The following is a 6,883-nucleotide window of genomic DNA, read 5'->3' as shown; positions in this document are numbered from 1 at the left end:
CCATCTGTAACACAGACCGGTCCCTCATAAACAGCCTCACTCAGCTTCAAAAGGGGGGACGCAGCTCTGGAACCGACGTTGTGCAACTTTGATGAAATATTGATTTTTATGAAATTTCAGATACGGGTGAGTCAGCGATGGAGGTTCCCCTCTGGCTTCAGTTCAAGTTCTATTTCAGTATTTTTAAACCTCTGCACTATCTTCACAAGGTTTGGAATCCGTGCAGCAGCCGGCTTCAGCCTGCAGCCGCAAACCGGACTTGATTATCAGAGAGGCTAAAGTTTCTTTTAAAACACAGGTTCATGTTTTTTTTGTTGTTTTTTTCCATGTAGACCACATCACAGTCTGTTACTATTGCTATGACAATTCTTGCAACACAATTTTCCTAAACTTTTAACGCACCAATACACAACAGTTATGTTAACATTAATTTCAAAATACAATAAGACTCTAACTCAATACACTAATATATACACACCAAAACACTAACACACGTTCTCTTCCAACAGGAACATTTAGTCAATCATAGCACAATGTCATAAAAACACTAATTTCAGGTGGAATTACAGAAACTGCATTATTTTATATGTGTCAGGTCGCCCTTATACAGTAGACAGCATTTCGTATTGATCATAGATTACGCTTTGCAGTGCAGTTTCTTTAGAATACATGGTAGTATTATTTACACTTAGCAGCAGGAGGAGCCCCATAACATCCAGATGGCTTCTCAAAAAGTCTGGACATTGGATGCCACGGTGTCCCGGCTGAGGTTCGGCTGTACTCGTTCACCAGCCTCTCTGTACGATAGCCCGTGGTTTATGACATGGTCTATGTTAGTAGCTCTTATTTCATCAATTCCCCAAGCTCTGGCCCTTCTTTGAGCGCCACCACACATCCTCTCGCTCTACCTTATCCTTGTCCTGGTACTCGTCTTCCTCTCCCTCGTGCAGGCGTTCAAGCATTTTAAATCTGTGTTCACTGAACGTTTTGTGTCAAAGCAACGCGAAATGTGTTAATTGTATAGCCTCCCACAGACGGATGTTGAGCTAAGTATTGGACGGATTGTCATAGCGATTGTACAAAACTGCAAACCAGGTGCTGATTAAAAACCACTGTGCCTACAGCTGTCAAATCTGGACTAGATAGTCTCAGAGAAACTAAAGAGTCTTTAAAACACAAAGTAAAAAAGCCCGCAGATGAACTGGTGTTGCGCTGAATTCTGCATTCACCTCTTAAGGTGCTTTTCAGACACTTTGCTGTGCACGTGGAATGTCAAAGAATGCTATTTCTAATAAGTGTAATAAAATATTACCGACTCTAAACGTTCATAAAACATATACTTGAAATCGTTTATCAACATTGATGAACCCCACAAAGAATATTACAGCGTTTAAAAGCAGTATTTGGAGTTGCATGCAGTTTCTCAGCAGGCATTCAAAATTCGGCATAACACCGGCCACAGCAGCTGCAACGTATTCCTTTGGGGCAACTGCACCCGTCAAAATTACGTCCACAAAAAGTGCTTCTTTTGATACCAACAGGCTCAGACTGTTACACCAGGTGTCTGACAGCAACATGGAAAGGATCCCTACGAGGGACTCCCGGGTTTAACAGGAAACTAAAGTCTCGCTCAAGGATAATTCTCGCTCTGAAATCTTGTGAGAGGCGAGTTGTTGTTGCAGGAAGAAGCCGATGGAAACGAGAGAGAGGAGTTTGCTTGTGAATTGTATCGTGCTGCTTTTCACAAATCTGAAACTGAAACTTTAGCTTCTCTGGGTTAATCTAGTTCAGATCTGACAGCTCTTGGCATAGTGCTTTTTTTAAAAATCAGGAAATAGTTCCCCTCAACTACCGAATCGGAAGCTAACTTCAGCGTCGTCGTAGTCAACGTTTGTTGCAGCTTTGCTTTTCCACCCAAAACATCCTGTTGTGGGCTTTTATTTAATTTCCTCGTTTAAATATGTTTCTGTGAATTAACGCTTTACCTGAATCCCTGAGTTCAGACTTTCATTGGGTAAAGTTTAGACTGTTTTAGTGTCTCTAGATGCTTTAAAAATCAAACACTTTCTGCTAACACAAAGTTATGCTTTAGCCTGTGCTCTAATCTTTGCCCTTTTCTGGTCATACAAATATGGGATCGTTTTAGTTCTTTTGGGGCCTCTAAAATTAAAATAAAAGGCAACAATTACACTGTGGTTGAACTGGCCACAACCAGGAGACACAAGCAGACACTGTTTTGCTTTTGGGGGTCACAAACAAAACAAAAGGTTGGCCTCTTGTTTTCACCTCTGGGAATAAAACTGAATCCTTTAAACCTTTAACACATACAAATTGTGAAATAAAGGTTTAAAATATTGGATATTGATCATATCTGTAGGACAGCCGCGTGTGGAAGTGTGTGTACGAAGTCCAGACAGAGATCATCAACTTTGATCAACAGTTTCTGTTTGCACCAAATTAAATGCAGAAAACAGCTGTTTTTAAAAGAGAGCAGATCTGCCCCGTTTGTCTCACAAAGTTAGTACAGTTTATATTTTCTTTCAATCTGCTTTAGTGTATCGTCCCACAAGAGCCTCTGAAAGATTAAAAATAAATAAAAAAGCACTTGAGTTGAGTTTGTTTCAGTCCTGAAGTGGGAACGCGTGTTTCTGCTGCTCTCACAGTAACAAGTGGTCTGATACAGTGAAGCGCTTCATTGTGTCAAATACATAAATCATCCCATCAGGCGCCACATCACCAGTCCTGCTTCACTTGATTAAATCCAGGAAAATGTAAGTGACGTATCGCCGTATTCAAAACTATCGATCAATCAATCAACAAACTCTGTGATCAATCTGAATCCATCGAGCACGACACGTTCTGCGCCTCGTGTTCAAAAACAACAAAAAAAAAATATGCACCAATTTCCGTTTGCAGACATGTTTCACCAGCTGGAGGTTACTTACCTGTTTTTGAGCTGAACTGCGGAGAGAAGTGTTTGTCGGTGCGGGTGCTGTGCTGCGTGCGGTGCGGTGCGGGGTCCTGTGTGCGGTGCGCTGAGCGGACTGCTTCGGACTGCGCGTGACCTCCTGCTCGACTGGAACAACAAAAGCTGCAGCGAGTTTGCAGACTGGAGCAGAAGACGGGCTGGCAAGCAGCAGAGGCTGCCCCGGTCCCCACCATGTGGCAGATATGGGAACTAACGCGAGTCAGTGCCCTCCTTTAACCCTTAAATCCCCGCAGAGCGCGCACCGCACCAACACGGAACAACAAGGATTCAAAGTTCTGCAGCGGTGGAAAGTAACTCAGCATGTTTACTCCAGTAGCCAAATTATATTTATACGTATAGCACTTTACCTGAGTATTATCTTTTCATGCCACATTTCCACTGCACCACATTTAAGAGGGAAATATTATTGATACTTTACTACATTTATTAGTTTACAAATTAAAGTTTTAAATAGATTTATTGTCACAATCAAGTTAGACTGAAATTGAGTTTTATAACTCCTTTCTGCTACATAGCAGACAATATACATTAATATGGAATCAATTATATAAAAAAAAAAAAAGGTAAACAGAAATAAACTATAATCACCGGAGCAGTGCTGAGGATGAATTAAAGTTTAAGAGTCTGATAGCTTGGGAGGAAAAAGCTTCTCTGCAGTCTGGTGGTGCAGCTGAAACTTCTATATCTCTTCCCAGAAGGCAGCAGGGTGAACAGGCTGTGGCCAACTGAAACAATTAGTCAATTTTTATAGTGAATATTTGCACATTCCTTGTTAATTATCCTGTTTATTTATAGCATTTTGTTGTATTAGTATTTTTTGTATACATTTTTAATCTCTGTACTTTTTCTTTATTTATATTTCTATATTTATGCTCATGTGTGCTGTTAAGCAATATCTACCAAGGCAAATCGCTCTTATGTGAAAATGTGGGTGTGGTGATGGCGCTTTGGATAAGACACATGCCTTTGGTGTGAGAGACCTGTCAATCTGTCAAACTGAGGCATGTGGTGCTGTGTGTACAAAGTGCAGAAAGAGATGATCAACTTTACCTTTAGTTTTTGTTTGCACCAACTACATGTGACACTTGCTGCTCCAGAGGCGTGTGACCTCTGGAGCAGCAAGTATTTGTAATTGTAAGTCGCTTTGGAGAAAAGCATCAGCTAAATGAATAAATGTATGTAAAGTAAAATAGGCTACTAATGCTTCACTGTAAAATGCGCAAGGTGACATTGTCAAACATCTTCTTTTGTCCACAACCCAAATATATTCAGTTTACCGTCATAAAGGAGCAAAGAAATCAGAAAATATTCACAATTCAGAAGCTAAAATAAAAGAATTTAGATATTTTTTCTTTAAAAAAGGATTCAAAGCAATAAATCGACAAGTTGTTTGGTCCAGAAAGTGTTGGAAAATGTTGGAAAATGTTGACCAGTGTTTCCCAAAGCTCAAACGTCTTCTTTTGTCCACAACCCAAATATATTCAGTTTACCGTCATAGAGGAGCAAAGAAACCCAAAAATATTCACATTTGAAAAGATGAAATCAAAGAATTTGGACGTTTTTTTCTTTAAAAAAGGATTCAAAGCGATGAATCCATTATAAAAATAGTTGGTGATTAATTTAATAGTTGACAACTAATCGATTAATCGTTGCAGCTCTAGTAGGCTACATGTATTCAGAAACAGTTGTAACATTTCTGTTGTCCTGCTTCAGCAGCTCAACACCATTCAGTCAGTGTGGAGGAGGAGGAGGAGGGTGGTGAAGTCAGGGTCAGTCTGAAGATTACAATGCTCCTCCACACAACAAACAGCACATACAGTCAGTTCGGCCTGTGAGGGAGCACGAGCCTGTAATAAATGGCGTTATTCTACAGCCTGTGGTGAACGTGCAGTTGTGATCGCAGAGATTGTGCGTTAACGCTGCAGGCGTTGAACAAAAGGAAGGACTGAAGACAGTCGCTCAGTTTTTCGCTGGACGTCAGATTGGTTTTTATAACAGATGAGAGACGCTCGGGATTAATGACTCCGTGTGAGCTGGTGAGCTCTGACCTCACAGCTCACTCGCTGGGAGTCACGCCGCATCCACAGTGGCCTGATTTCTTTTTTTCTACAAAGCCACAAAAAGAAAGCATCAGATGGTCATGGATAGAAGAAGTATTCAGATGCGTCGCCTAAAGGGGAATTCTGCTGATCTTACACATCAGCATGCTTTTACAGGTGCTGGGAAGTGACTACTGCATATGTGGGAAAAAAAAAAATAGTATAAAGCCTTTAAGGGCTCCAGAGTTGGGTTTCAATTTAATCAATTATGATTCAGATTCCGGTTCTGATTCCAACACCCTCACCACAAGTCTTGTCAGTGACCTTCCTCCTCGCTCATCTTCCCCTTCATGGCTAAAGTGAAAGGACTCTCTGTACTAGAGGGGCGTCTCTGGGTTACCCAAATCTGATTTCTTCTTTTTCTAATATGTCATTAAGATCTGATTCTTTTATTGTATAAAAACCCTGTAGGTAGCATTGTGTTTTTGCTTTGCATTACTGATCCAAGACCCTATCAGGAAGCCAAATGTGAGCGTCTGCTTCCTCCATTTTTGCTTGTCCACACTGAAACGCTACCCCGGAGTTTTAAAACAAAACGGGTTCACCAGAGTTTTCAAACCACTGTTTTAGGTCTTCTGTTTCACTCTGGACGGGAGGGGCAAACATAGCAAAAGTTAGCCCAAGTCTGAACAATCAGCATCTTCACCTGAGGTCATGAAAGGACAGCATAGTGGGGGGACCTCCTACCCTGTCAAGCGAGGGTTCTTCCCTGGATGTAATTAGTGTCCTTGACACCCATTTCCACACTGATAGAAACCTCGACTGTAAATGGTATGCGTCCCTTTGCTTTTGGCCAGACGCCCAAATGCAGGTCTTTGGATCAGCTTTATATGAGTTATGGTACTTGTGTTTATTCTTTTATGTAAATGCTCTGTACTTTTATAGCACCTTTCTAGTCTTTTCGACCACTCAAAGCGCTTTTTACACTACATCTGCATTCACCAGTCATACACTGAGCCTAAGTGCTCAAACGGGGACTAGCATTCACACACTGGTGGAACAGCAAATCTGGGTTCAGCATCTTGCCCAAGGACACTGCGACACGCAACCAGGGATTGAACCGCTGACCTTCCGATTAACGGCCAACACGCTCAAGCCACAGCTGCCCCTATCTTGAAGGTTTAAAATCTTCAAGATAACGGTTTGTTGTTTACTTTACAGTTAGCTAGTTTATCACTTTATATATACACAGTTGGCTAGTTTGAAGTAGATCAAACTTCATTACAGCAACTTGATAAATGCAGCTTTTATAGAAAAGAGCTGCAACACTTGTGTTCACTGCAAGTAAACTGAAACCAAACACCTCCGATTACTAGGGCATGTCAACACAGCAGAAATATTAAGTGTTTTGAATGTAGTCACACCTCAGTGTACACAGAAATACTTCTTCAGTCCGTCCTATAATGCACTTAGCATTGACACGGTTTAAAAATGTAATCATTTAAGTGAAGAAAGTACATTTAGTAGTTTCAAGTGGTAAAACAGCCTTTATTAAAAGGTATTCGTACAATCTTAGGCAGAGCCGTCAGGCAGTTTAGTAGTTGACAAGCTCAATAAATCTGGACAGATATTTCAAACACATCCATAAAGAGTATCCCACAACCTGCATGAAACTTATAAGACTCAGCTCTAGAGCATTTAGATGCTCAAGACATTAGTGTCCAGGTGTGTACAACTATTAACAAGCCAAGACACACTTAAGGTAAAACAGTCCTATAGGATGTGGTTATTGCAGTGAGTCTTTCCAGTTTTACACTAAGGCAGCAACAGCAAGCATAGTGTGAGCTGCTCATGG

The 6,883-nt window shown here is 41.0% G+C and overlaps 1 protein-coding gene across 1 annotated transcript in view; it reads right to left on the bottom strand.

The window, feature by feature from the left end:
- LOC123959436 (CD82 antigen-like) overlaps positions 1-3,146 on the bottom strand; it is a 45,414-nt gene extending 42,268 nt beyond the window's left edge. Inside the window, exon 1 of the mRNA XM_046033481.1 lies at positions 2,946-3,146. The gene's annotated coding sequence lies outside the window, so the exon portion shown is untranslated. The remainder of the gene's footprint in view (positions 1-2,945) is intronic.
- Positions 3,147-6,883: the final 3,737 nt, after the last annotated feature.

Source organism: Micropterus dolomieu, linkage group LG20 (assembly GCF_021292245.1).
Source record: "Micropterus dolomieu isolate WLL.071019.BEF.003 ecotype Adirondacks linkage group LG20, ASM2129224v1, whole genome shotgun sequence".
Lineage (NCBI taxonomy): Eukaryota > Metazoa > Chordata > Actinopteri > Centrarchiformes > Centrarchidae > Micropterus > Micropterus dolomieu.
The sequence above is the reverse complement of the archived record's forward strand: the minus strand, read 5'-3'. Positions and strand labels throughout refer to the sequence as shown.